Genomic DNA, 9,898 nt, shown 5'->3' with positions numbered 1-9,898 from the left:
GGCCTGGGCCGCGCTGGGCGGGGCCTGGTGCGGCCGCCGTGCTTGTCACACAGCAGCTGGCCTACCAGCCCGCACGCTTCGCGCAGCGCCCTCCGGTGGCCCCGCCCCCGCCACTTAAGTCATCGTCGCCTTCTGGGAGGAGCGACGAGGAGGCGTGCTGCTCGCCTGAGTTTCCTGGCTGCAGTGGCGGCGGCATTGTCATCCACGGCAGCTGCCATCCTAGTCAAGTGGGGCTGGACCTTGGGAAACGTCCCAGAGTCGCGGGGCGGGCAGGGGGCTGAGGTGCCCTGTTCATTGGCATTATATCGCGAAATGCTCTGTATCCTGGCCTCATTTTATAAATGGGGGAAACCGGAGTCCTAAGAGGTGGAGTGACTTGTGTGGAGTCACACAGTCAGGTGTGTCACCAAAGAGTTCTCACTCCCCAGAAAGCCTTGCTTTCATTAATAAGATCAGTCAACTGCATGGCAAGATAACCAAGATACACTGTTAAGAGAGAAAATGGAAGTTTCAGAACAGTGTGTATGATATGGTCCCAGTCTTACAAGATATGGTCTTATAAAAAATATATATATATATATGTGTGTGTGTGTGTGTACATTTTTTAAGTTAAGGAAGAATATACACTAACCAGTTGTTGTTTTAAGAGGTGAGACTGTAAGGAACTTTCACTTCCTATTTTTTACTTCTTTTTTTTGCAGTGTGAACAAAGTGTTTATATTTTTGAAAGCTGGAAAATAGCCAGTACCTTTGAGCCTTACTTTCCTCGTCTGTAAAATAGTGACAATGATACTTGCCTTGCAGAGCAATAATGAAAATATAATAAGATAATGTTTGTAAAAAGCCTAGCACAGTGAACAGCCCTTTGGCAAAATGCAGCATTTGCTCCTTTCTGCTTCCATCTAATGGTATGGCTTTCTACATCTGTCAAAGTGAAACTCAAAATCATTACTGCCACTCATGCCCAGACCCTCCAATCCAACTGCTAATCTTTTACTGCTTATGTTCTGGTACCTGCTGTTAAAAGTATCAGGTAGCCTGGGGTTCATTTGATGTGCTATGAGCAGTTCCATTATACATAGAAAATTATGTGGGTGCCCCAAGGTGAACCACAAATTATCTTTTCTTCCAATCTAATCATCTCTCCTTGTCTTCCAGACTTAGAGTTGGGAGAGGAGAGAACAGGAGCATAGGGATGATGGCCAGGAGGCAGGGATGGGGGTAGGGAGGGACTTTTAATGAGTACCTCCTAGATGCCAGGTACTGTGCTGGATGTCAGGGATATAATCCTAAGGAAGATCAAGGTCTCTGCCCTCAGGGCTACCTCCTGCTAGTTGGAGAAGCCAGATGACTAAAGCGCTATACACACTCTGGCTGCAGAGTGGAGGCTGGGTTGGACGGAAGCAGGACTGGAGGAGGATGGAAGCCAGCAGGGAGGCTGTGGCATCCCAAGCAAGAGATGAGACTAGACTGGTAGCAGTGGGGATGAAGAGCAGGGGGAGATTTGAGAATTACTGAGGAGTAGAATTAGCTGGATTCGGTGACTGGTTAGCTAAGTGAGTGAGGAGCAGGGGTAATCAGCAATTGGTAGGTTTCCGGATTGGGCATATAGGTGGATGACAGTGCCATTTATGGGAAGAGAAAACTCAGGATGTCTCCAGTGTGGGGGACATCCAGACACACTCTTTTTGGTAGAAGCTTAAACAAGAACGGAAGCTAAAATAAGCAGTAAACAATACTGCGACCTGGAGAACGACTGACCTACATCACCCCCTTGGAGACTTCAGCTATTACCTATACACTGATGACTCCCAGATCTTAACTCCAACCCAGACCTTTCTCCTGATCTCCTGTCCAAATATCTGGGGACATTCCACATGGATATTCCACAGGTGTCTCCAGCCTAACAGTACAAGTACAGTTTATAAGCATTTATGGAGACTCTGAGTTCAAAATGGTGAATGAGGCTTTAGTCTTGTCCCATTAGACTGTACAACTCAGCTTCTGTTTCTCCAGAATGTAATTGTGTCACCAGCTGCATCAGAATTACCTCAAGGTCTTGTTAATTAACAAATTCCTGGGACCTACCCAGTCAGAATCTCCTGGGATGGGGTCTGGGAGTCTGCACTTGGAGCAAGCCCCATGTGATTCACAGGGACACATATGCTTGAAAATCACTTCGTGGTAATAGAGGGTAGAAGGAGTCCGTTGCCAATCAGCAGAGCTTCCATGCATAAGTGACTATTTGAAGCTTAATAGCAATAATATAAACGATAATGTTTGTAGCTGCAAAACACTTTTATGTACCTTACTTCATTTGAACTTCATGCAGCCCTATAAAGTCTTTTCTTCCTCATCTAAAAAGTAGAACACAGCTTAAAAGTTTAGAGAGACTAAATGATTGCCTTTCGATCTGAAATTCACATTTCCGATTCCAAGTCCACCAGCACTCTGCTGAGAACTTCACAGCAGCATCACTGAATCAGTCAGCTTGTAAAACAGGCCACTTGGGTGAATGAGGATGAGTTATCCCTCCTCCTGAGGGGTATCAGAGCAGACTAACCACACAGGGTCTCTTAATAGCTGGAGCATTCAGCCTGGGGCAGAAATCAATCACTTTAATCCTGGGTAGCTGGTTAGCAGGTAAAGGCCCAGCAGCACCCAGAGCTATCCAGGGTTCTGGGGTAACCTTAGAAATTCCCCTTCTGCCTTCCTAATCTCGATGCTCTGGGCTACCCTTTGTACCCTACAATTTCTGAGATTTCTTTTTACTTAATACTTTGCCTGACTCTGCCTCTGTTCATTCGAACTCTTACTGTCCTTAAAGACTCGGCTCAGTCATCCCTGTCCCTTACTTACCCTTTGGTAGCATTGGGTATGTCCCTCTCCTCATTCCCAAGGCATAGCACCCTGCAAGTGCTTATGACATTGCTATGTAACTGTCTGTCGCGTCTCCTTGATTATAAACGCCTGTGAGCAGGGAGTGTGTCTTGCTGATCCTAGTGTCTCCAGGGCCCAGCAGAGCCCCTGAAAGGAGGTGCTCAGGAGCTGTTTATTAAATCAGTGAGCGGATAAAGTCCACATGACTGTACTGCCTGAAACTCCAAGTTACATGCTCAGCACAGAGCATCCATTCCTACTGCCATCAGCAGAGAAATCTTTTCTTACTGTGGTCAGTGCCATATAAACTTATGAGCACTTCTGGAAACTGAAATTCCCATCATGACACATCTAGCAATTCACAGCTTCCCTATTGATAAACCCCAGCCTTGCCTTAGAATCTGCCTGTTCACGTGTATTCAAGTGTCTTTCTCCTGATAAACTGAAAAGGTGTTTCCGTTTATGGTAGTCCTCCGAGGTAGGTGGAAAGGGATGTGGTTTGTGCCATTGCTGCCATGAACACTCCCTATTGTGTGACAGTTATATTACTCACTGAACGATGGAAACAGTGGCATCCTGGTGACCTCGTGCTGTCTCCCTCAGGCCCTGTGCAGTGAAGTTAATGTGAATCCGTCTTTCAGAAACTGCTCCCCCTTGAGCACTGCAGGAACCGGTTCCAGCTGGCCTGTTCTTTGCACCAACTCACATGCAGGGGTCTGTTAATGAGTTCTACAGGGAAAAAGAAATGTGAAAATAACCCAAATGTTCAAGATTAGGGAAAAGCTCAAATAAATTACGCTATAGCCAACCCATGCAATATTATGTAGTCATTAAAAAAAATCATGTTTTTTTCAAAGACTTTAATGACTTAAAGAAATAGTCATACCACGTGTTAAAAATGATTTTACACTCCAGAAAAAAATTCCGGCAGTTTCTTAATAAGTTAGACATGCAATTACCATACGACTCAATTATTGTACTCTTGGGCATTTATCTCAGAGAAACGAAACTCCTCTTCACATAAAAACTTGAACACAAATGTTCATAGCAGCTTTATTTTCATAATAGTCAAAATGTCCTTCACCTCGTTTTGGTAGGAGCTAAAACAAACAGGGCTGACAGGCAATACTGGGACCCAGACCATGGCCATCCTACCTCACCTCCTTTGATTAAATAAACCATGGGCTACTACTGTTCAGCAATAAAGAGAAATGAATCAGTGAGACACACACCAACCTGGCTGGATCCCAAGGAAATTATGCTGAGTGAAAAAAGCCAATCCCAAAAGGTTTCAAAAAGTATGATTCCATTTATGTAACAGTTTTGCAAAGACAGAGATTAGCAGTTGCCAGGGGTCAAGGGTGGGAGGGGGCATATGAGAGGAAGGGGGTGTGATTATAACAACAGAACAAGGGCTCCTGTGGTAATGGCACTGCTGTGCATCGCCACCACGTTGGCAGATGCATGAGCCTGCACACGTGATTACTGTAGAGAACCAAACATACACACACACACACAAATGTGTACAAGAAAACAAGGCTGAATAATATTGGTGGTATAAATGTCGATATACTGGTTGTGATCTTGTACTATAGTTTTGCAACATGTTAACATTGGAGGAAACTTGGTACCTGGGATCTCTTTATTACTTACTTCTTACACCTGCATGTGAATCTACAGTCATCTCAAGATAAAAGTTTTAGAAGTGGGATACAGAACTGTAGGTGCAATATAATTGCTTTATATGATATATATATATATATATATATATATATATATATATATATATATATATATATACACATATACACAAAATATAAATACGGGCTTTAGATAGTAAAGTGTTGGATTTGGGATAGTAAAGGGTGAATTCTGACTTTGTCTTTATACCTTTTAATATTTTTCAAATTCTTATGACCATATTAATTTTATTTTATAAACGTGATAAATATCTTTAAACTTAGCATGCTCATTTTTCATAACCATATCTTAGTGCCAACTCACACAAAGCTTTTATCAACTAACCCCAACACTTTTAAATATAAACCGCTGCTAAACTAGGAGTTCCCCATCCTGTACTTACATTATTCAGCTTTTAAAATGAAATACGTGACTTCACACCTGAACTCTGATTATCAAGTCATGTCATTTCTCTGGCTCCCAGCTACCCCATCTGCAACATAAAGAACTTGGTTCAGAAGGACCCTGAGGTCCTTCCAGTTCTTACAGCTCATGGTCCTCATGCTGGCATAAGGCATCTGGCTGGGAACCTCCATCTGTCAGTTTAAAGGTCATGAGTCCCAGAGACTGAAAGTGCACCACCTCCTCTCAGACCACTGTGATCATATCCCTTGAGAAGTAGCTCAGATTTGTGTGAGAACCTGCCTCTCTCCCACACCTCTGCCTCCAGCCCCAGAAGGCAGCAAAGTGCCCTTTTGCATAGGGTAGTAAATCACCAATAATGACATTTCATTGCCAGCAGTAGGAATCTGTAGGTATATGAGTCTATAAAAGCATTCACTTTCACTGCTGGAACAAATCAAGCATCCTAGGTTAATAGGTAACACTGCCTCCACAAACATCAGGTGGAGCACTGCATGGGGAGTCCCAGTTCTGTTGCCACACTTACTAAATACAGCTCCTAGCCCTCTGCTATCCTGCTTCCACATTCTGCAATAACTAGAGCAGCCCCCTCCCCATATACAGATATATATATATATTTAACATGCACATATATATATAGCTATATAGAGGTAGAAATATGTATTCTGATTCCCCGAAGAACTCTAATACACCTTGCAGAAGGTATCTTCACTTTTGAGTGAATTTACCACTCCTTTATAGTTGTCAATATATGGAATATTATGCAGCAGTGATGACAAATGAGGTAGATCTCTACTTACAAAATATAAACTCATCTCCAACTCATTAAGTGAAAACAGCAAGTTGCAGAGTGATACATTTACGTGAACTCCTTTCCTCCAAAAACTCACAGAGCAAAATGACACTTTCCAAGGGAATATCTGTAGGTATGAAAACATCTGGAAACATTCATACCAAACTAATAACAGTAGTTAATTCTATAAAGGTAGAGAGAAGACCAGGGGTGGGCCCAAAATGTTTTCATTTTCATGAGAGGAACATGTATTATTTGTGTAATTAAAATTAATTTTATATAGAAAATTAATGGAATTGACCAATGATTTGATTTTCAAGAACTGAACTCGCCTGGTCCCTGTCTTCTCCATCCTTTCATCTCATCCTTCTGGTTCTCCAGACTCAAACCTGGGAGTCAGCCTTGGCCCCCCTCTTTCTCTCATGACCCCCACCCCCACATCAATGTATCAGGATACTCTGTGGGCTTTACCTACAACATCCAGTGATTTCTCGTCTCCTTTACCACCACCTCTCATACCTTCTCACCTGTATTATTGTAACGGCTTAACAGATCTTCCTGCTGGCATGTTCACCTCCTCACTGTTCTCAACACAGCAGCCAAAGTGGTCCCACAAAAACCTGCACCACTGTCCTTTCCCCTCTAATCCCATCTCTCACTGTTCTCCTCACTCCTCACTGGGCTCCAGCCCCTGGGATGCCTTGCTTTGCATTCAGCACACTCCTGCCCCAGGGCTTTTGCATTTGCTGTGCCCTCCACCCAGAACACACTCCCTCACAATCCTCCCCCCTTATACACATGGCTTGCTGCTTGGCCTCCTTCAAGTTTTGGCTCAAACCTCCCCTTTTCTGAGAGGTCTTCCCAGACCTCCCTTTTTAAAATAGACTCCCTCCCCCTGTGTTCCCTATCTCCCTCCCTTAGTATTTATATAATATACTGTAAACACTCTTATTTTTTATCCCCCAACACTAGAATTAAAACAGACAGCTTTTGTGCCTGTTTTGTTTATCACTGATCTCCAGCACCTAAAACAATGTTTGGCACATTGTGGATACACAATAAATATTTTTTGAATGGGTAAAGAATACATTTAACCACAAAGTTTCATGAATGACACTATAATAATGGGGAAAACCCCATAGTGAAACACCATTGATTAGTTTTTGAACTTTCTTTTTTATCATGCTAAAAAACATAAGATGAGATTACCCTTAACAAGTATATAAATGTACAGTATAGTATTGTTAACTACATGCACAATGTCATACAGCAAATCTCTAGAACTTTTCACCTTATGTGACTGAGTCTATAGCCATTAAACAAAAGTCCCCATTTCCTCCCCTTTCCCCCCCTGCAACTTCCCCCAACCCCTGGCAACCACCATTCCACTCTTTTTCTATTAGTGTAACTACACTAGATACCTTATGAAAGCAGAATCATGCAGCATTTGTTCTTCTGTAACTGGCTTGTTTCATTTAGCATCATGTCCTCAAGGCTCATTCATCTTTATTTTGATGGCATCATATTCTGTTGTATATGTACACCACATTTCCTTTATCCATTCATCTGCTGATAACCATTCAGGTTGTTTCCGTGTCTTGGCTACAGCAAATGATGCTGCAATGAATATGATGAGCATGCGGCTCTCTCTCCAAGATCCTGCTTTCAATTCTTTTGGAAAAAGATACCCACAAGTGAGATTACCAGATCATATGATATTTCCATTTCTAATTTTTTGAGGAAACTCCATAGTGCTTTTCCATAATAGTTGCACCATTTTACATTCCACGAACAGTGCACAGGGCTCTGATTTCTTTACATCCCTGCCAAATTTTGTTGTGGTTTGTTTTTGATAATGGCCTTCTTAACAAATGTGAAATGTTATTTCATTTCGGTTTTGATTTTCATTTCCCTGATAATTAGTGATGTTGAGCACGTATTCATGTAGCTGTTGGCAAACTGTATGTCTTCTCTGGAGAAATGTCTAATCAAGTCCTTTGCCCATGTTTTAGAAAAGGTGATTTGATTTTTTTTGCTATGAAGTGTAGGAGTTGCTTATATATTTTGGATATTAACCCCTATTCAGATATAAAAATTATAAATACTTTCTCCCACTCCACAGATTGCCTTTTCATGGTGTTGATTGTTTCCTTTGCTGGGCAGAAGCTGTTTAGTTTAATGTAGTCCCACTTGCCTATTTGTGCTTTCATCGCCTATGCTTTTGGTATTATCTCCATGAAATCATTGCCAAAACCAGCATCATGAAGATTTCCCCTATGTCTTCTTCTAAGAATTTTATAGTTTCAAGCCTCAACTTTTTTTTCTGGGAATCAGTATTTGTATAGCTCTTTCTACTTTTTGAAGCACTTTCATATATGTTAAACCCTTATAACAGAAAGCCCAGAAGGAGATCCCTTGGAAGTTGGTGCTGAGTAGTGATGACAGGTCCTGAGCCTTTAGGAATTTTACTCTGGATGTCAGGGGAAAACAGGAACTCCTACCCTGGGAGATGTCTTTGGGGTCATATACCTGCTTCCTACAGCAGAAAGTGCCGTGCTGAACCAGCAACACTTACTCTCTATAAAGGAGCCTCCTATATTCACAGGTTCTTCTGGAAGCTAGAGTCTGGCCCTGTGCAAGATCCTGGGAAAAAGCCTGTCTGGGATCGAATCTGAGGCTCTTCTTGGCAGAAGTGCTGGACACCCCTACCTGACTCGAGAAAATGTGCCCCTCCGCTGACCTCTGCCTTTCTCATCCCTCCCTAGAAGCCACTCTCTATAGACTTCAGTTCAAAGCGGAGGGTCTTTTTTTCTGAAACTTGCAAAACAATGCAAATTTCCCTCTGGCTTAAGGTAATTGATATCCACTTCACTAAATGCCACCCAAATAAACATGGAGAGCAGAGGACCCAAGAGAACCTTACATGTTTAGACCCTAGGCAAATCACTGCCCTTCTCTGAGTCTGGCTTCCCCATCCGTAAAATGGAGATAAGATTCTTCAGGAGGTTGTCCATGAGGATTAAGAATATAGAAGGGACTCAATACAGAGTCCCTTAGCTACATTTGGTTAGGAGGATAAAAAGATGATAGTCTGAGGCCCCTGCCCTTTACCACATGAAATGGTAGAAAGCCACAAGGGAGAACAGTGCAAATGGCTGTTCCTCTAACCAGAAAGTCAAGTCCGAGGGGCACAGAACAGGGATGGCATTAATGCAGGATTTTAGAAGGCTTCCTGGCAGGGCTGGTGCTGAGCTGGATCCAAGGGGAGGGAACACTCTAGAACTGGTGGAGGGAGGGGGTTATTTCAGGGTCGGATCCAAGCTACTGGAAGGGGGGATCAGGGTCAAAAGGTGACAGTGTCTGCGGATGTTGCCGGGGAGAATTCTGACTGTATCCAAAGCTGGTGAGAGGCCACCAGGAGGCCCCAGGGTGCTTGAGCAGAGCCTTCTACCTGCAGCTATGGGGAAGGCTGAGTGAAGTAGGAAAGAGATCTTCATTTCCAATAAAGAAATCCGGCTGCTGCAGATAAGGAAACCTCTTGGTAAGCCCACCACAGGACCGCATTTCTTCTGGGTGCGATCTGCTCTCCGGCGAGACACCTCCAGGAAGGCAGCTGTGTGTGGTGGTTGAGGGCACAGGGGGTGCGGGTGGGGACGAGATGAAAGCCTAGAGTACTAGGTTTCCGCACCTCCCTGTGTCCTCTCGGGGCAAAGGTAAGGCTCTCCGTAGCTGCGCTGACCGCTGAGTGCCTGCTGCTCCCACCGGGTCCCAGCAAAGCTGCAGGCGGGGCTGCTGGCGGGAAGCTAGGAGCAGGGCCGGGGGAGAGACTCTAGGGAGAGGGAAGGGGGAAAGGCAGTTGCTCAGGGGCCCAGAGACACTGCGTCAAAGGCCGCCCGAGAGCCAGAAGGAACCGGGCCATGACCTAGGCAGAATTTCAGATTGAAATGATAATTTTGCATCTACCTTGAAAAGGAGAAGGAGAATTGATTGTTACTGGGTGTTTTCGATTCAACAATTACTTTATACACCACACATCATTTAATTTAATGGTGAACCAAAATCCTTTTAAAGATGAGTCTGCCACTCGCCGAAGGTGAATTTCAGGAGTCTCGGCGGCTGCTG

The sequence above is a fragment of the Manis javanica genome, chromosome 6 (assembly GCF_040802235.1).
Source record: "Manis javanica isolate MJ-LG chromosome 6, MJ_LKY, whole genome shotgun sequence".
Taxonomy (NCBI): domain Eukaryota; kingdom Metazoa; phylum Chordata; class Mammalia; order Pholidota; family Manidae; genus Manis; species Manis javanica.
Note: the sequence above shows the minus strand (reverse complement) of the source record.